Genomic DNA, 21,702 nt, shown 5'->3' with positions numbered 1-21,702 from the left:
GACGCAGAGGCCACAGAGGAACACAGGCCACTGGCTTGCTCCTCACTCTGTTGTCTTACATAACTCAGGACCCCTGTCCAGGGAGGCACCATGCTCATCATCACTAACTAAGAAAATGCTCTATAGACTCTATAGAGCGCTCAACAGGCGATCCGATGGAAACATTTCCTAAATGCAGGAGGTTCCCTCTTCCCAGATGACCCTAGCCTGTATCAAGCTAACAAAACTGAGCCAGCACACTACTCAACAAATAATAATGGGATAGTTTTATATTCATGCTGGGACTTGATAGTCATACTTTATTTATAACTTGAAACTGATTGGGAAGCTAAGTATTTCCTTAAACTAAATAATAATAATTAGAAAATTTGGGATCAGATGTTTATAATCATGAAACAGCAAGGGCCTCTACAATAAGGCACAAAGACCAAAAGTTATACAGGAAGACAAAAACAAAACAAAGCATGACTTTCAGATAGTAGAAAATTACTGCTTGCCCAAAAAAATGAACAAAATATAAGTAATACTCTAAGAGAATGTCTCAACACATGTAACAAAAGAATATCTATTTATATATGTATACTTATACCCCTATCCCCAAGCATCATACCACACTGTCCTTGCATTAGGAAAATTTACATTAAAGCAATACTATACTTCAGATGGTCTCCATATGGAATCTGGTCAGTTCACTTCTACTTTGGTATTTTAGTACATATATCACAATATTCATTCATAAAAGCTTTGGTAGGCCAGGCCACTGTTATTTTAAAAATATGTTTTGTTTTATTTCATTAAAATAAACGAAACCTATCTTCATGTTAAGATTTAAAACTACCTCAAGCTAACCAGGGTCAGTTTTTTGTTTTTTGTTTTTTCTCAAGACAGGGTTTCTCTGTGTAGCCCTGGCTATCCTGGAACTCACTCTATAGACCAGGCTTGCCTCGAACTCAGAAATCCACCTGCCTCTGACTCCCAAGTGCTGGGATTAAAGGCATGCGCCACCACCGCCCGGCTGTCCAGGGTCAATTTTAATTACATACAGACGTCTATAGAGGAAAAAAAATAGAGATCTCAATACATAATTGCACATTTAAAAAATGTTTTCCAAGGTCAGGCCAAAACCTGAAAGCTTTAAAGCTTTTCTTTAATATGTGTAAGCAGATCTTTGGGATCAAGAACAGACAGTTTAGCATAGGGGTTGATGTCAAAAGTATCCCCTCTCCAGGAAAAAGACATCAGGACAGGTATGGCCCTCATGCCTCACTGGACAATGACAGGGGGACTGGAGCCATTACAAGGTCCCCTTCAAATACTGGAGGTCAGGCCTCTATCCCTGCCTTCACAAGTTTAGAACTGCCACAGCCCTTCTATACTTAGAGAAGGGAGGAGATGTCAGGGGCAGCCCTGCTTACACACTGAAGGCCCAAAATCAGCTATAGGCCTAAAATCAGCAATAGGCCTGTCATACATGTATACTAACACCAAGTCTTGGGTCTCAGTGGAAAAACATTGAAACAGATGGCTATAAGCTAATGTAAACAGGCAGCTTTTGTGGAAATTTACAAGCCTGAGTAGTCATAGACCTTGTAAATAGGTAGCCTGGGCAGACAATACCAGCTTAGATGGATATGCAAGTCATAGGCAGAGTCATAGTGACTTGTCCCCTGAACCTTCACCCAGCCAATACCCAGTTCTGATGATATCTGTATTCCCCCTGAACACCCACACTCCAGTGTCATCCCCTTCCCCACATCCTGCCTTTCTGTGTTTATATCACCTGTGTGAATGAATTACAATTTGAGAAAAAATAAATTTAAAAAAATAAAAAATAAAATGAACCTAAAAAAAAAAACTGTCACCCCATCCCCCCCCAAAAAAAGAAAAAAGAACAGACAGTTTAGCAATAAACACTTCCTTGAATACGTAACAACGGCTTTTCAGTCCACAGCCATGATACACTCAAACCGTCTATGTGCCAAGCCAGAGATGCCCTTTGAAGAGAAAGCACCCAGAGAACCTTGCAGAGAAACTTGGGCATGCCAACACACTAGTCACTAGACAACCAGGAGCTGTCTGAACCCTCGCCTACACAGATTGGGAAGAGGGCAGTGCTCTCTGGGTGGCTTGTTTCCAATCCTGACATCATTCCCCTCATGCCCACCACCATCACTACTCCAGTAAACAAAGGTCTCTCCTCTTTATTATGCACATAGATTTTCAAGTGTTTCCCAATGTACTCAAGTTTAGTTTATGTTAAAAAGAAAAACAGCCAGGCATAGAGACACACGACTATAATCCCAGTATATGGACGCAAAAGGATGGTTATTAGATGGCTATCCTTGACTACAATGCTAGTTTGAAGTTAGCCTGAGCTACTTAAGTCACAGACAAATCAAGCACAAACAAACAGACAGACAGAGGGTGAAGGAAAAGAAGATGAGAAAGGGAAAGAAAGGAAGAAAAGGTTGCACAAAGTTCAGGGGTGATGGGTGTATTTCCTGTGAAGCTACTGTAATGGTAACCTATCTTAGAAAAGCAAATACCATCCTGCACTTGTCCTTGTAGCCACACAAGTGTCACAGGGCTGTCTCCCCATGGATGGTCCCAGCTTCTGACCATCTTCTATAATCCCATATTTTCTCACTTTTCTCAAAACCCTGTCTCTTTCAAAACAATCATATCTGCCTTGGCCTAAAAAATAATGTATCCAAACCAAAGAAATGAAGAAGCCATGTATATCTTTCCAGGCAGGAAAGAGAAGACAAGGAAACGTGAAAGGCTATCTCATCAGATGAAGACTGGCAAAGATTGGGAACATACACAAGCACACAGTTCCCATTGCACACCCTGGGTACCATGTCAGAGCTGGTGCAGCAAAGCAGGGCAGGGGAACATGGCTCCACAGCTGGACTGGCTTGGCTCTGCTGTCACTTTCTAATGCCACCCACACACACACAACCCAGGCACTTTCTATTAGGCTCCTTTTAAGGGTCTTATGGTTCCTTAGTTTTAAATATAATTGGTAATGGGGTTCCAAAAACAGAAAAACACAGTATTGGCCAGGAAAGTAATAAATAGTGAAAGGGGTTGTGACTCATTGAGCTAGAGGTATTGATTGTTTTCTCTCAACAATAAATGGAAATCAATAATCTTTAGGTATCTCCTCTAACTCAGTATTACCCCAAACACTATTGGCACCAAACTGTGAGGCAGGTTCAAGCCTACATCATGTCCATAACTATAAGCTCACATAAAGCTCTTGGCAGAATGTCCCACATGCAACAACACAGTCCAGCTATGATCAATAATACAACACAGAATGTCACCAATTTTCAAGAAAACTGTTTGAAGCCAGGCATGGTAGCACACACCTTTAATCCCAGACTTCTAGAAGCAGAGACATATGAATCTCTGTGAGTTCAAGGCCAGCCTGGTCTTCATGGCAAGTTCAGGCCAAAGAGACCTGCCTCATGAAAAGGGAGAGTGGAAGAGGAGGAGGAGGAAGAGGGAGAAGAAAGAAAGAAAGCTGGCTAGCTAGAATTTCTTGTTGAAATGGGAGCCACAGAAAAGTAGAAAGCTGGGCAAGCAGGGTGAGGCAACAGACACATCACTCCTGAGATATTTTTGCCTTTGTGGCTACACTTTACAGGGAGGAAAGCACACATTTCCTGGAGCTGTACCACAGTTTCTGTTCCTGCTGTTGGAGCCTACAAGTCAAGTCTGTCTTAACAACGGTCAGTTTAGCTAAAGCTGACTCTGCTTTCTTATGCTTCCTTATGAGCTTGCTTTCCTTGGCATAAAAGAAAATTGTCAAAACATAAGCTAAGTGATTTTTTTTTGTCTTGATAGAAAGTAGTGGTATCTATAAAATCTCCTCCCCCTTTTATAGAGTCTGAAGATTTAGTGTTTGTTTGTTTTCTGAGACAGGCTCTCACCATCTAGCCCTATCTGGCCTTGAACTCACAGAGTTCCACCTGCCACTCAAATGTATTTCTTTAACTGATAACATAAGAGCATGAACAAGTACATATTGAGGTACTGTGTGATTTTTCTACCTGTGCACATGCACTGGATGCAACCTAGATCAGGTCAGCTATCTCACTGGTCACTTACCACCTCACTGTGATGGAAACATTTTTTTTTTTAAAAAAGACTTGGTATATAGCCCAAATGGGCCTGGAACTCAAGATTGTCCTCCTTAGCCTCCAGATGCAGGGACTACAGGGTACCACTGGTTCCCCTGACAGAATCTTTGAAAATCCGGCTTTGGGGGTGAGAGGGCTAAGGAGATGGCTCAGGGGTTAAGAGGACCGGCTGCTTTTGCAGAGGACCACTGTTCAACGCCCAGCATTCATGTCAAGAGACCTGAAGCGAACTGTAGCACTAGCCCTGGGTAGTCTGAAGCCTTCCCTGATAGCTACAAGCGCACACACCCACTCACACACAACAGAAAAGAATAAGTGATATGAAAACAATCCTTTTTATTTTTCTAAACAGCACAATGGCACAAGCTTATAGTCCTAGCTACTTGCTTGTATGAGGCCAGAATGTGAGGCCAATCCATGCAATGCAGACTGATCTAAAAGGAAAGAAACAAAAGAAAACCCCTTCTCCTGGCACATTGCTGCCTCATGCACAGTCACTGTACTATGGTACAACAACAGCATACCATATTCCCCCTCTTAAAGAAGACTAATTTCCATATTAAGTGTAAGGAAATTTATTTTTGAAATAAAACCTATAAGTGTCTCATACTGATGCTTCTCTAGACTTCAAATGTTATTCTCAGCTACATAAGTTCTAGGGACACATCTGTCAGTATGTTATGGATGTGAAGAATGAACTGAGCAATATCCCTTTATCAAAGGTGTTACCATATATTTCCTTGGAGTCGGTGTGTCCAACATTTCGTGACTATAACTATGAGTGAGTTACTTTTCTGTACCTCAGTTTCCTTATCTGTAAAGCAGATGACAATAGTGCCTAAGTAACCACTAGGGTCAATACGAGCATTAACAGGAAGAATACACACAAACTACAGCAGCAGCAGCTAGATGGCATGTAAGCCATCATAAACCATCATGGAACTTTTTCTATATACATATTTTGTGTGTGTTGTTTGTGTGTGCGCATGTGTACATGGAAGTCAGAGGTCAGCATAGAGAGTCTTCCTCAATTACTCTTACCTTACTTTTCAGGGCAAGGTCTCTGGCTGTACCTGGAGCTTGCATACTCAGGTAGACTACAAGCTGGCTAGCAGGCCTCAGAAATCCTACCACTGCCCTCCTCAGCACTGGGGTTCCAGGCATACACCATCATACCTGACATTTTACATGGGTTCTAGGGATCTGAACTCATGTCCCTCAATGCTTGTATGTCATTGACCCATCCAACCACCCTCATTTGCATACCTTTAAAAGAAATTACAATTCATATTCATATTTGGCTTTTAGACTCAATATTGAATTAAAAGCATTGCTTTCATAATAAAAAAATTTAGAATATAATTGTTTACATGACTTATACCATAATTTATCTGCTTAGTCTACACTTAATTTGCTTCTACCATTTTTCCTATTTTAAATAAAAAATATTTCCATTTTTGTACTGTGAAGTATAATCATAAATGTTCTAAAAGACACTAAGTGTTTATGAGTTATATAGTGGATTTGTATCCTAACTTTATTTAAAGGATTTAATGTCTAAAAGATTTTCCTATGGACTGGAGAGATTGTTCAGTGGGAACAAGAATTTTCAACACAAATGTGGGAACCTGAGTTAGAATATCTGAAATCCACATAAAAGCCAGACACACAGAAAGAACATCTGTAATCCGGCACTCCTGTGGGAGGATGAGAGGGACACACAGGAGAATCCCCAGACACACAGGATGAACATCTGTAACCCAGCACTCTTGTGAGAAGATGAGAGGGACACACAGGAGAATCCCCAGACACACAGGATGAACATCTGTAACCCAGCACTCGCGTGGGAGGATGAGAACAGAGCTTTCAGACCAGCCAGCCAGCTTGCATACACAGTGGGAAACACAGACCTGGTCTCACACAGGTGGAAACCAGACAGGAGGACAGACACCAAGGTTGTTCCATGACCTTCACAAATACACTGTGGCAGACATGAAGCCACATTCACATTCACATTCCCTCTCTCTCCCTCTCCCCTCTCTGGTACACACACAGACACACACACAGAGATACAGACACACACACACACACACACAATAATAAAAATTAGAGAATTGCTTCAAGAAGTTTCCACCAGCTAGGAGGAAACAGAAGAGCAACCATGCAGAGCTTGGCGGAGGAGCACTGATGTTTTCTAGCTGAGCATAAACCATGTGAGCAACTGGGGCTATCCTGTCCAGCGCATCTCCAACCTAAAGCGTGCCTCACAAAGGAGAGGTACTCTTTGCAGTGCTTCCAGACTTGGACATCGTTTTCATGTGTTCTGATTTACCTGTCGCAGCAGATGGTTCTAGAAATGTTTCTTGGTAATTAATCTAAGGAAATAAGTATTATCAGAAAGGCAAACTCTCTTTAAGCTATTTAAGCTATTTTAAGCTTAAAAAAATCCATGGATAGATTTTTAAGATAAGCTGATAATATTTAGGAATGTTTGTCAATCTATTTGAAAGAATCAGATTTACATGGGAGTAAATTACGTGGGAGTGTTTTATTTCTTACATACCAATCTGAAGGGCCTTAAAAAAACACTCTGTTTGATTAAGACAAATTTAAGTCCACTAACTATAACATACAAATATTAATATAAAACAAATAGAAATGAAAGGGTATGGACTAGATAATGGAGCTAGAGAAAAAAGTCAAAAGCAAACTGGCTGAGGAAAAAGTAGCTAAGATCTCTGCCGTGGGCTTTCCAAATTCCAGAAAAGGCTTGTGTGGTAGAAATGCTCCCGATTTTATTCCTTGCTTCTGTCATACAGAGTTTGAGTTTGTTTGAGCAACCTTAGGTTTCCGTGATGTGGATCACATTTCCATCCACGAGTTCAATCATCGGATAACCACTGTGGACTCACTCTGTCTGCCTGGCACTTAGTGGGGTATTGACAGACAACAGCAAATAAACTGCATCTGCTGTGCTCATGGGATTTAATCTATACCTGGTAAACGTTCATAATCAAGTAGCTAATAAGCCATTGTATGTTAGGAGTGTGCTTAAGACTCCACTAGTCTTCATATTCCAGAAACCTCTTCACTCTTCAGCCCCTCCCTCCCTTTAGTTGTGGAAGGAAGTTACTCAAGCATCCACTGGATCTCTAAGAGCATTTCATAAGAATTTTGAGACTCATACATATTGACATATATTACATAATCTCATTTCGTAAGAGACAACTCTGAACTTAAATGATAGCCAGCCTCGTCCCCTGCTCCAGAGCTTATGTAAGCCAGCAACTAGATGAGTCACACAGAACTGCTTTTTCCCAACACATTATATTCCATTTCTGATATAAAATACCACAACACCATTTTATTAATTGGTTGGCTGGTTTTTAAATAGAACCTTGTGATAAAAATCTTTGTGCCTAGTTAGAAAACTCCCATTGGTGATCTGATTCAATGAAGCCTGCTTCTCAGCTGCCCTGAGGCAGCAAACTGGACTCTCCATCCAGCAGCCCTGACAATAGGCATGCACAGGACACTAAGAAGAGTGCTATGCACAAACATCAAAGCACAGTCCAACTACATCTACTCACAGAGAGTGCTAAGTTCTTTCTAACTGGCAACACCAGCCTAAAGCTAAATAGTAACAACTTCCCTTTCTATCTAAAATGAATGTGTTGAATTTCAGACTAAATCCTCCTCTTAGACAGCCTTTCCACAGGAACAATTCTGCCTCTGACTAGACAAGAGGCTAAAAAACCTTCACTAGGCCAGGAGTGGTGTGTACCTTTTATCCCAACATTTGGGAGGCAGAGGCAGCCAGAGTGAGTTCAGGCTAGCCTAGTGAGTTCTTTTCTCTCTAATTCATTATGACATCAGGAAGCCCCTATACACAACTTGAAAGCATTTAATTTTCCAGATATATCTGGGACAAAGTCTTTGGATATAGTTTTATAGACCCTTCTGTGTATTTTTGGCCTGGAACTTGCTATAGCTCAGGATGGCCACAAATTCACACCAACCCCTCTCTGCCTCAGCCTCCCAAGCCATGGCATCACTGGTGTGAACTGGCTCTAGCTCTTTTAAGTTTCTTAATTCAATGAAGTTTAGACTGTACCTTTGGAATAAGTATTTCAACAATGGTTTCTAAATAATCTCCAAAATCCCTGGGCCCCACTTTGAGAAACACTCCTAAGTGATCCAGACAAGAATCAGAAATTTATTTTAATATAAAACAACGATTCATATAAATTGAGAGATGAACTGAGTTGTAGCTCAATTGGTCAAATGCTTTACAATGTGAACAAAAACTTCTAAGAAAAAGATCCATCTGTGAACAAAAACCGAATCTGTCTTATTGGCAGAGGCTGACTGGTTGACTAGAATGTCTGTACTGTGGAGAGGTTGAAATGTTCAGGTCCAGAACATTTGCTAAGTTCTGGCCTCTGAAACAGCCATTCCTTGCCTACCTGTGTTAGAATCAGCATGTTGTGATAATAGATTTTAAATCCTTTTACAATCTACTGACTTACAGGAATCCAAATGCTAAGAATTCATCAGCTGTCATCTTAGGCCTATAAAAAAGCTCCTCCCACCTCCTTGTACCCACCTGTCTGACGTACCCACCAACACATTGGAACATGGAATTTGGAGTAACCTTAATCTATGTTCCTGGGCCATAGTCACTCAAAACGGCTCCAGAATAAACTATTTCTTATTCCCTTTAAGATGAGAGCTGTGGTTTTGCATCTATGACCAGTATGCAAAAAAGTCCTAGGTTCCATCCCCAGCTGCACAGCCACCAGGTGCAGTGCCACGAGCCAGGAACTCAGGCATGGAAGGTGGAAGTAGGAAGATTAGAAGTCATTTTATTCTAACTAAGTAGAAATATAACCTGGACTGTATGAAACTCTGCCTCAATAAAAGAAAAATTACTCACGCCCAGGTTCCTTTGCACACTGAAGTCACAGCTATGCATATACTTCATTGTGCTCACAAAGGAGACGTCATGAGCTCCTTATTTTCTGCAGAATTTCCCACTTAACACCACCATTAACCATCCATTAATCACTTTAAAAGGCAAGGGAGAGCTGGGCAGTGGCGTCACACACCTTTAATCCCATACTCGGGAGGCAGAGGCAGACAGAACTCTGTGAGTTCGAGGCCAGAATGATCTACTGAGTTGCAGGACAGCCAAGGCCATGCAGGGAAATAAACAAACAAATAAACAAACAAACACCAAAAATTGCAAGGGAAATCAGCTTAATTAATAGAGGTAGTTTTAAATAAATATAGTGCCTACATCAAAAACTGTTTTATACAATGTTAGAAACCGATGCTGAATCAGTATTTTTGGAAGTTTTAACAAGGCTAAAACACAAGCCACAAACTGAGAATCCCCACACGCTTAGCCTAACCACTTCAGAAATCAGTATGGAAATTCCTTAAAATACTAGAAATAGACCTACGACTATAGTACTCCTGGGTATGTATCCAAAAGCAATGAGGTCAGAATATAAATCAGAACTCTGCATACAGTGTTAACTGTAACACTATTCACAATACCCAAGTCACGGCACCAACCTAGGTATCCATCAGCAGACATGGATAATGAGAATGTGGTATATACACAACTGAATGAAATCATGTAATTCTCAGGAAAATAGATGGATTGTCATGTTAAATTATCCAGACACCAAAAGTATTGTATAATTTACCTCACATGTGAAAATCACAAAGATTTTTTCTAATGACCAAGAGAAGAGGCCAGAGGGGAAGAAGGAGAAAGTAACAGATTAAAGTATTAAATTGGTACATAAAGAAAGTCAGTGAAGCCACCAATTTGTAGAATTCAAATGCTCTCATAATTATAAAACTATACTACTCCAAAGAAGAAAAATCCACCCCAAACCTAAATTTGATTACACCTAACGAGTGAAAGCACTCCTGAGCACAAATAAATCTCCTAAATGACAATTATAAAGCCAGATATGGCTTCAGGCAAAATGGTCCAGAGGTAGCATCCTCCCTCATCCCAACCTTAGCCTCTTTATTCCCTCATCTCACAACATGCAATGCAATCTTCCCTGATGACACGAAACTTTTTCACATTCATTGTGTGTGTGGAGGTCAGAGGACAACGTGCAGGAATTGGTTCTCTCTGTCTACTGAAGGTCCTTAGGATCGAACCCAGTGTCAATCACCCCTTACTTACTAAGCCATCTCCACAGCCACCCCTTCAAAGACAAGAGGAATAAGATGAACCGTATGAACACTGGGTCAGATCACAGCCACACGGGGCCTTGACCTTCCCTATTCTGTCATCCCTCATCTCACAGGCTTGGCTGTCAGTCATCATCCCCGTAGGCACTCATAAAGCTCTGGCACAACAGGGGACAGCAGACAATCCCTTTGCTTCTTCCCTCAAAGCCCTCAGATCCTTCCTGGTCTTAGAGCCTCCCTTGGTTTAAGTGATATCTAAGTGACTGTCAGAGACCCAGAGCCACCTGCCATTCACCTCACTCTGTCAGGTTTGGGCTGTCCTTAACCCATTTAAACCTGCATCCTGACCCATCAAATGGAATAACAGTCAATGCCTCGGGACTGAGAAGAGTGAAGGAGTGTGATGCTCAGTAGGCAGCAGGCCTCAATAAAGGTTCGTGCTCTTATTTCATCCTTAATTTCCAAACAGTTTACCACTGCCCTTAAACTAACCCTTCAAAAAAGGGAGTAGCTGCTATAAGATGCCATCTTCCTCACCTTCGAAACAATTATTTTCACCTCCCACTTACCAAGATATTTGAGCCTTGAGATAGCACTCCCGCTTTACCCCTCCCCAACCAGTCTCAAGCCTGATTCTATCCACACATGTTCTGACTTCGCGTCCCCCCCCACCTCCCCCCTGCACTGCTCTATCCACCAGTGGCTACCTCTGAGATCTTCAGCCCCTTCCTCTGAACCCTGAAGTTATTAACAAAGAAAAATGACAACAGCACTCACATGACCACAATGGCAGCTCACCACTGTCTATAACTTCAGTTCCAGGGGATCCGATACCCTCTTCTGACCTCTAAGAGTACCAGACACACACAGGTACATGGACACATGTACATAAGACACTCATACACATAAAGTAAATAAATAAGTCTAAAAAAATATTTTAAAGAACTATAAAATCCTATAACGCATGACCCCACTATCTTCCCTTGCTGCCTTTCTCCACCCCTCCTCAGCCCACCTCTAGACTGTATGCTGCACAGACTATCCCTAGACTTCCTACCCCCCACTCTTCAATCTGAATGCCATTTCTGCCTCCGAGGCTACCTTCACCTCTTTGCCTAAAGCCCTGTACTATCCTGGCATAGGCCTACAATATCCACCAAGTTGTGGAGTACAGAGGTCATCCCCTTTCTGGTTGTCAGCACACCCTGTGATACTGTTGGCTATCTCTCTTCTCAGTTCATCTTCAGGTCTTCCTCTCCTGAGTCTCTGCCTCTCACCCCCCAGCAGGCTGCTCATCCTTTGCCTGCCCACCTCCCTTCTATTCAACAACTACCAACTCACCAATTCCCTCTCTAATAATTCTACTTGTTTAGCTCTGATCTCTCCCCAGTATTGCATATCTGCATACCTAATTACAAGCTGACCACATCCACAGGGATGTCAAAATATATAGGACCAAAACTCTTACATTCTTACCTCTACCATGCCAAACCTACACAAGTGGCATCTGTATCCATTCCAACACACAAGCTGAAACCTAGAATTAAGCCCTCTCTTGACCTTAGAAAATGCTTACTGGGCAGAAGAACACAAGACTGACTAGACAAGAGGAAAACAGAACCTGCCCGGCCATCAAGCGGAACTAAATACACTAAGAATGGAAGCAAACGCCTTCTGTGAGCTTGAGGGCCACACAGGTATGGCACACTAAGATGAAAGCAGGAACAGCTGTGATCTAAGTGAGTGTGCGCCAACAGAGGAATGATGCCAGTCATGAGAACCTCTCACATGAGGTGGAGTGCCCATTGTTTTAATGCCTAGGTCTCCTGCCTCAGACTGTCCTAAAGCAGTGACAAATCCTGGATGCCTTACCAGCAGCTTCTTGGGAATGGGAACTGGTCCAAACCTGACCAATAAGATGTGAGGGAAGCCAGGGGCATTTCTAGGAATTGTTTTGTTGCTTATTTATTTATTTTATTTTCTGGTTCCAAACATTTTCCTGCTTCTCTCAGTTCTCATCCTGTGAGACTGTTGTACATAAAACCGATGCAGTAATTTGACCAACAGTCCAGAATGAACTGACTCGTGAGAAAGGGGAACAGAGAAGTGTACAGAGAAATGGTGCCAGACCTTCCACTAAGCCCTGCCTTGATAATGTGTTATTTCTTACAATGAGAAATCACTTTAAGGTTTACAAACAAGGAAACGGCTATAGCACTCAATCATTCGTACCACACATCTTACCAGTTGAGTGCGATGGTCCATGCCTGTCAATCCGACATTCCACCAAGAGTACAAGGGGTAACAATTAAAGGACATGGACTGCTCCCAGAAGGTATAAAATTATAAGTGTGAGCTGGAAGGTGGTGGCGAATGTCTTTAATCCCAGCACTGAGGCGCCAGAGTCATGCAGAGTTCTACCTTGGCAGAGGCTGAGGTAGTTTCTACCTTAAGTTTGAGGACATCCTGGATAACCTGGGAATTCCAGACTACTTAGACTATAGTATGAAATCCTGTCCCAAAACAGCCACCAATCTCACCTCTGACCCTTCCTTGTTTGTTTTTGTGGTGAACCTGAAAGTGGCTGTCAGAATTAACCCTCAATAAATCATAGTGTGGGAAATCTGACTTTTACCAGAGAACTGTAAGAGTATACAGCTGTTATGGTTCAAAGTCAGAAAAATGCTGACATCAAAATTGTTTTCTTAATGTCTGTGTGGTACCCATTCATTCTAGGAGCGTTTATCCTTCTTCTATCAAGTCAGCTACCGAAATACTAAAGATAACAGGGGACTTTCTGGCTAGAGTACAAGGAGTAACAATAAAAGACATGGGACTACTCCTACATGGTATAATATTAAAACTGTTAATTGGGTGTGGTGGTGTACACCTTTGATCCCAGCACTCAGCAGGCAGAGGCAGCTGGATTTCTGAATTCAACACAAGCCTGCTCTACAGAGTGAGTTACAGGACAGCCAGAGATATAGAATGAGGCCCTCCCTGGAAAAAGAAGAATTGAAAACTGTGATAAGCACAAGAAGTATTTGGTGCTATTAGACACATAAATTCAGAGGAAACGACTTGACCCAGGTAGTCTGAAGGCTGAAGGAAGAAGAGAACAGGTAACTTGGCAGACAGCAGTGCTGAAGGCAGAAGCCATCAAACCTGCCAGGCACAGGGAGCTTGACACTGAGGGCTGAGGTTAGGGCACAGAGTAGGAAGTAACTGCAACAGTTCAGACTAGAGCTACGAATAACAGGAAGCCACTGACAGGGTTAATTAAACGGGTTACTCGAGAGATCAGCATGGGCTTGTAGTTTTAAAGAGCAAATTAAAGAAGGAGACAACCCAGAGGCAGACAGACCACCTGAGGCTGCTGCCATTGCTGTGATGGGGTGAGAACTTGAAAGAACTGGGTCCCTGAGAGGTAGTCGGTGGATCCAGGTGGGTCTGCCAGGATGTCGGGAGCTCAGGCTGTGGGAAGTGACCCGTGGCAGTGCTGGTCACTGATAACAGAGGCAAGGGGCCTCACTCATCTACGCTGTCTTAGACTTCTTTCAGGAACTCCAGCGACTACTAAAGGGAAATGTCCATGTAAGCAGGTGAATAGATAGGCCTGAGGGAGTTCCCAGTGTGGAGATGGTTAGTGGGAGGGGCCCAGTGAGACTGACAGAATTTCAATGACAGCTCAAAACAGACTTGAAAGCTGAAAGCCACATCAGCTTTCTGAGTTATCAAAGATCTTGGAAAGAGAAAGGTTTAGTGAAACAGAAAATCGAGAACAGAGATGAACCACTCTTTGTTGGGAAAATAAAAGAAGCACATGGTAGTTTCTAGAATACTGAAAATGTTCATTTCCTGTGTAACATGCTGTTAAACTTTGACTAAACCCTAGGGTATCCATTTGTATGGGTTCTCTGCATAGGAGGACACTTTCTGGAAGATGACTTTTTTTTTTTTGCCAGGGTTCAAGGCTGGAGAGAAGGGAACATTCTGGCTTGATCCTGAAGCCTGGTTCAGGCAAGATGGAGAGAAGTCAAGAACAGAAAAGAAGCTGTTGTTCTAAGAAGTCCAAATTCCCCAAACTCCATACACCAAGTTAACTGCCTTTGTTTAAGTGTGCTGAGTGAAAGGAACAGCTTTGTATCTCCTATCAAGCCTTAATGTAGCTTAGGAAAAGAAGAACCAAGCAGGATCTGCAGCTCCAGAAAGGGAGACAGTGGAGTACCAAGAAATGCCCTTTCTCCCAGGTTCCGAACCAAGCAAGAACTGAAGACACTGAAATGTAACTCACAGAAATGTAGCTGGCCAGGGAGGGCGTAGTGATGAAGAGGAGGGGAGGAGGGTCAAAGGGGAGGAAGTAAGTGTCAAAGGAGAGGGGGTAAATGTCCAATCAGAAGATGAGCAGGCGGAGCCTATAGATACTCATTACTACTTCACACAGAGGACAGTGAGAACTACAGTTAGTCTAGTTACATAAGAAATGAAGGATGCAAATTAATTTTCCAAAAGATGTATTAAACACTAAGATAGAAGACTTATTAAATCTAATACAAACAAGTCACATCTTATTCTGACAACATACAATTCACTTTCCTACCTGTCCTCAGAGACATTTCACTTTAAATTTACACACATTTTGATTTACACATAGCTTCCTGCTATTCAGGCAAGAGGAATCCCCAGGCCAATAAACGTCCAAGAACAGGCTACTACCTAAAGATGCTGATAAGTGCAGGCTAGCCCTGGGGTAAGATCCAGCACACCTCAAAAGCCTAGCTACCATCTCCAAAAGCAGCATGTGATCCTAGAAGTCTACCAAAATACACTCATATGCAGGAAGGTTTCTGGAAAGCTCTACCATGTTTGAATAAACTATAGGAATGCACTCATGGCTCAAGCAGGGTGTAACTCAGACATACGCCTGGCACTTAGGGTGTACAGAGGGCCTCTAGGCAAGATGTACTCTTGCCTTCTGCATCTGACCAATCAACACTACTTTGGTAACCTAGCTGAGCTTGCCATTTTTTTTCTTTTAAAAGTCCAATTGCTGTTAAAAAAAAAAAAAATCAGGTTTCTATGCAGTAATCTGAACACTAACAGCCTTCAGCAGACATTATTCATTTTCTAAAGCCTGTACCCTCTGCAGAAAACTTGCTGAGTCACCTTTTCAGTACAACTGAAAACATACGTTGTTTTTTTTTTTTTTTTAAAGAAAATCTAGGACACTGCCTACCCCAATGTGATATGGTTTAGAAATGAACCCTACAGCATTTTTAAGCTAGCAACATCAATTACCAAGGTGACATCACTTTGTACTACTCAGACAAAAAGCTACTTAAAATTCTAGAGTTGGAAATAATCACAAGAATGACCAGAATTAAGAAGGTTCAGCGTAGGACAACCACACTCAAGACTTCAACCTTCACACTGAAGTGTAAACAGTATGTGTTCTACTTTGCCTTTTGTTTCTGTGATAAAACCCTAACTAAAACCAACTTCGGGGAAGGAAAGGGCTTATTGGGTTTACAGGTTATAGACTATGAGGAAGCTGAGGCAGGACCTGAAGCAGAGACCATGAAAGGATGCTGATTACTGGCTCTTTCCAGGCTCACAGTCAACTGCCTTCCTTATACAGCCCTGGCCCATCAGCCCAGGGAGGACACTGCCCACAGACTGGGCCCTCCTGTATCTATTAGCCATCAAAAAAAAAAAAAAAAATGCCCCAGACATGCCCACAGGCCAGTCTGGCTAAGGTAAATCTTCAACTGAATTCCTTTTTTTCCAGGTGTGTCAAGTTGTCAACAAAACTACCAGGATAGAGAGACTTTTGGGTGTGTTTGGAACCGAGTATTGGCTAAAGGGAACAGCAGAACACTTGAGAATCTTCTCAAATCTATCTACCAGGTAGCTATTGATATTTAATAACACCAAGTAAAAATCTTGACTATTTTTTCTTTCCTGGACCAGAAGTCATTCTATAGCTCAGGCTGGCCCAGCTAGAACTCACTGTGCAACCACGACTGGCTTCGACTTCCAGATCATCTGCTTAGGCCTCTGGAGTACTGGAACTTGAGTCCTGAGACACTCTCTGGTGGCCAGGAGCTTCATTAACCCTCTTCATGATGTTGTTACTCCAGCCACATGGTACTTCTCATTTTAAGCCTAATCACATTCTATTTGGCATTTCTATAGCCTCCCTCCAATGTTATCACTCTCATACTCAGAAAATGTCAAAAGCTGCCAGGGTTACAGACCAAACTTCAGTTCTACTCTCACTTAAGAACTTCTACAAGCCCAAGATTATCTTTCCAATCTTGGCTCCTGTGACTCATCTGATATAGTCACCAACAACTCAGATCTCAAATGGTCCAATGCTCTCCCTCTGAAGTAGTTTTCTGGATCCTTTTAACAAGTGATGAAAATGTATATTGCTCCCTTTGGACAGCACTGCTGAATTCAAATACAGCTTCCTCATTTCCTAAGATACATTTGCTGGTTTTGATTGGCATTTCTTTTTATGTTCCTCGAATTATATCACTCTACTTTGAAGTTATCAGCATTCATATGTAACTGCATTTCACATTTCACAGCCTTAAAGAAGTCTTCCTTCCTAACAAGAGACCAGAGAAAATAATTTTTCTGCATGTGCAATCACTGTGCATAGACCATGAGATGACAGGTATCAAGAGCTTCTTGAATGTGTATTTTTATTAGTTTATATGTTAAAATATATCTAGAAGAATGGATAGCCACTACACTGGTGCCTGGTTTTATATTAAAAAACAAAAAAACCTTCTCTACACACACTGTTTATCCTTCTGTTTGCTTTTCTTAATCATGTGACTGTATGACCTATAAAAAGTACACCTGAAATTATGTAAAGCATGAATTTGAAATTCAGCATCCCTGATGCCTCAAACATTTAAGCAGGATTCTTATTTAAAAGTTTTGAATTGGTATTCTGTAAACCAATTATCAATCCAATGATTTACTAGACATTTTTTAAAAAGCTGTCTTTTCTTACTGGTCACCATGACTCAAAACTCCCTTAGTTGAAAAGTGAACAAATATTCTGAGCAGGGAAGTTTAATATATTATGCCATTATCTGTTATCGAATTATTGAGGATTGTTTATCACATTAGAATAATAAAGGAAAGCCACAAAGAGGCTATGTATAGTCTCTCTAATTCCTGCTTCTTTCCTCTTCCTCCCAAGTAACTAAATTAAGTTTATTTCACTCAAAGAACATTTGTATTAGTAAAAGAACCCATTTAGGAATCCTAGCAGTCTGACCCGAGCCAACTAGAGCAGAGGATGGCTGTGTGAATGTTCTTACTGTCTCTAAACATCTGCCGTTCTCTCCAGTCAACGACACTTGGCCTGAGAGGGCTGGACAGGGACTATTCTTGTTTATCTCTGGATCCTCCCGAGGTCACAATACCGCCACTTATAGAGAGAGGAATTCAAGCTCCTCAATGCTACTACTGCAAGGCTCCCAGTCCTTGAGGAAGCTGGTTGAATTTTCAGACCTAAAAACATCATCTGTACTTACTGACCTTTGCTCTCATCAAAATCCATCTACTGAGAGCATACTACATGCTAGCACTCAGCAACTCAGCAGGCAAAAACAAAACAACAACAAAAACAAAACAAAAATTCCAAAAAAGAAAAAAACAAAAAGCCAACAAGATCAGAAATTAGAAATGCTTGTTGATTTGATTTGACAAACTTTCTAAACTTTCCTGTCTGATGAACTTTACAGTCTTCCACAAGTCCTTTCTTCAAATAGCCACGGGCTTTGGTTTCCCATATGCTACTACACAAAACTTCTATGGACTTTGCTGTACTGGCCCTCCAACCCCCATTAATTGCTTATTCATTTTCACATGCCATAAATCAAATAGAAAACATTAAGTAATTCAGTGGATGGAGGTTAAGTTATCATATCTACATAATAGTCCACACTGTGTTCCCTTCAAACATACACAATCATAAAATTTCCAACTTACAATAAGGTTTTTTTAAAGTACCTAATAAGTTATATCTAACAAAAAGAGAAAAATCCAGAGTCTAAGACAGTGAAGATAAAAAGGAATTGAATGAAATCTATTCCACCAAAATGTTAGCTGAGTCCCTTTCTTCCACGAGAGGATATAGTCTGAACCGCCTTGCAGCAATACGCTTTTCAACATCGACTCCATTCCCACCTCATTTCTCTTTCGATTCCCTGCCTTGGATCAAGTGCTAGGGTCCAGCACCTGTGGCTAGTGAATGCTCAAATCCAAAGAGGCTAAATGGTCTAGCAGAATACCAACCTAACTTTAGACTAGGAACACTACACTAAGACAGCCCTCTCAGCAAAACTGGGCTAAGAATTGTCCCTACAGGAACCAGACAGGTATTCTCAAGACTTTGGGATCAACCTTCTTGATCTGAAAGGCTTCTGTATTTCCTAAAACTACCAATGGACAGTTGAGATAGAATTTCTCTCTGGGATGAAAGCTACTTTTAATCAGTAGTTGTTCCTACTGATATAAAATCCTAAATCTGTGAATATCTAAGATACCCACTAGGTATTATTTAACTTTTAAGGAAAAGCACAAATTTAGTGACCATAAATAAACCTGATTTTCCTAATTACCATCAGCAAACACTTGAGCACCCTTCAACTCTTTTTTTAGGCACAGGGGATAATAGCAAAAAGTATCAGTTGTGGATCCTAACTACATGGTGTTTACAACTGAGAAAACTAGGAAGCATCCAGAAGCATGACAAGCCTCCTCAACCAGGTGTGACAGTCCACACCTACAGTGCCAATACTCAGAAGCTGCAGCAGGAAGAGGAAGAGATCAAAGCCAAAGGCCAGCGGGTGCCTAGGCTGTGCATGAGAACTCTGTACAAGCTTGAGGGCCCGAGTTTAGAGTCCCATCATCTTTGTTGGGTGCATACACTCTGTAAAAACGGAGCTTCAGAGGATAGAGACAGGAGGATCTCTAGGGCTCGCTGGCCAGCTAGTTTGGCTCCAACGGGAAGCTCCAGCTTCAGTGAGATCCTGTCTCAATAATGATGAGGATGACAAGGATGACGATAATGTGGAGATAGACACTGTTGACCTCGGCCTCAACATGTGCTAGTGCACCCACACATACATGCACATATACACACACACATGCATGCATGCATATAGCACATACACAAAATAAAAAATGTGTTTTTATTGAAAATAGTTTTTATACAATATATTCTGATTACGGTTTCCCTCCCCCAGCTTCTCCCAGTCCCCCCCCCAACACTTCCTGACCCACTCAAATTCACACCTTTTCTTTTGTTCATTCTCTCTCCTTAGAATACAAATGGGCATCTAAAATAATAATGAGATATGATCAAAATCAAACAGACCAGAGTAACACAAAACAAAGAGGAAAAAGAGCCCAAGAAAAAGCACAAGAAACATTCACACAGAGAAAAAAAATCAAAATAAATAAATAAATAAATAAATAAAATCAGAAACCACAACATATAAACAAAAGTTCTGTAAGGTTTTTATTTTTAAAAAATCTCCATACAGACAAACAAACAAACAAAACAACAACAACAACAACAAAAAGAGAATTCCAACAATGCCATTGAGTTCATCTTGTGTTGGCCATCTGTGCTGGGCATAAGGCCTGCCCTTAAATGTGGTTTACACACCCAGTGAGAAAACTAGTTGGAGAAAACTAATTTTCCTTTGTGAGTGGGGGGTTCATGTCTACATCCCCTCTTGGCACTGGGACCCCATCTGGCTTAGACCTATGCAGGCCCTGTGTGTGCCTCCACAGTCTCTGGGAGGCCACATGTGCATCAGTCCTCTTGTGTCTGGAAGGCCACATTTCCTTGGTGGCCTCCATCCCTTCCAGCTCTCACACTCTCTCCACATCTGCCTCTTCAGCAGAGTAACAGTTTCATGAAGTTGAGCTATTCCTATTCTCCTGGCCCCAAAGGATTCCAGCAGTTTTCAATTTTATAATAATATCAATCAGCTTGACAGAGATGTCAACTGTTGACCTTTGGCCTGGACTTAGGCAAGTGTACCCACACATACGTGTATACACACATGCATGCAAATACCACATATACAAATGTTTTAAAGTTCAAGACTAGTCTGGACTGTATAGCAAGCCTCTGCCTCCAAAAAACAAAAACAAGTCTTTATCTACTGTTAGCAATGTGTGCAGGGTTTCCCCCCACCCCCCCCCACACACACAGAAGGAAACCAAAGACGGAGAGAAGGCTGGAGGGATGGGATAGGAAAGGATTTTTATCCAGCCCATACGTAAAGCTTTCGAAGTGCACTACAGAAGAACAGAGTATTTTTAAATTCTGAATCTGGATTTCTGCCATAGTCACTGTTAAGCTAGCTCCATTTGGTTGACTGCTAGCCAGCCTCCCGCTCCACCTACGGCAGATGACCTGTGTGGTCCAGCTTCTAGTCTACTCCCACAGTACTCCCGGATATCTTACACTACACCACATGTCTCTGCTTCCCAGCCTTCCATTCATAAAGAGAACATTTGTTTTAAAAACTCTAATTGCTGCACATACAGCAAACATCGGGGCTTGAATAAACATCACCTGTATGAAAGCCTGAATATTCTATGACAAGCATACCTTTTAATTTTAAATGACCTACAACTTAGAAGAACTTAGAACTTCCTGATGATTGTAGGTAAAGCTGTCACAGGGATTCGAGTTGAAACAGGACGGCCAGTAATATCATTTCCCAGGCTAAAATTCACCCTTTATAAGCTGAAATTGGGGTTATACTTGCTGTCTTACAGTCACGTTTCAAGTGCTGGGCTTTTTCCCCTTAATTTATCTGCAAAAACATTTTTCTGGATGTCAATTTAAATTTCTCCTTACTCAGAACAAATCCAGGAGGTCTGATGGTATTCCCTCTGAAGGAAACAGAGTAGCAGTCCCCATGGTGAGGAGGTTGGGGCCCCTGATAGGTAAGTGGTAATATCACAACTGTGAACCTGACCCCACCATTCGCACTTCTTTCCCTCACCTACATTCACACCAACCACTCAGCTCTTGGTTTCTTTTTTGCTTTATAAACACCATCAAAAAAGTATCTTATTTATTGTCTGGTTCCCCCCACAGGAATATAATCTGCCGTGAATAAGACTTTTATGTGACTTGCTAATTCAACCCAAATTTCTAGAATATGTAAGACGTGGAGTATAAGAGATGCTCAATACAGATGTACTGAACTTAGTACAAGTTCTTATGTATACTGTATAAGAACTGTGGGTGTGCCTTACAGGTCTAAAAACTGGTAAACTGTTA

At 41.6% G+C, this 21,702-nt stretch overlaps 1 protein-coding gene across 1 annotated transcript in view; it reads right to left on the bottom strand.

The window, feature by feature from the left end:
• Snx25 (sorting nexin 25) overlaps nt 1-21,702 on the bottom strand; it is a 108,499-nt gene that overhangs the window by 85,612 nt on the left and 1,185 nt on the right. The gene's annotated exons all lie outside the window — the stretch shown is intronic.

This window comes from Grammomys surdaster, unplaced genomic scaffold, assembly GCF_004785775.1.
Source record: "Grammomys surdaster isolate TR1022 unplaced genomic scaffold, NIH_TR_1.0 126178, whole genome shotgun sequence".
Lineage (NCBI taxonomy): Eukaryota > Metazoa > Chordata > Mammalia > Rodentia > Muridae > Grammomys > Grammomys surdaster.
Note: the sequence above shows the minus strand (reverse complement) of the source record. Positions and strands in the feature narration are given on the sequence as shown.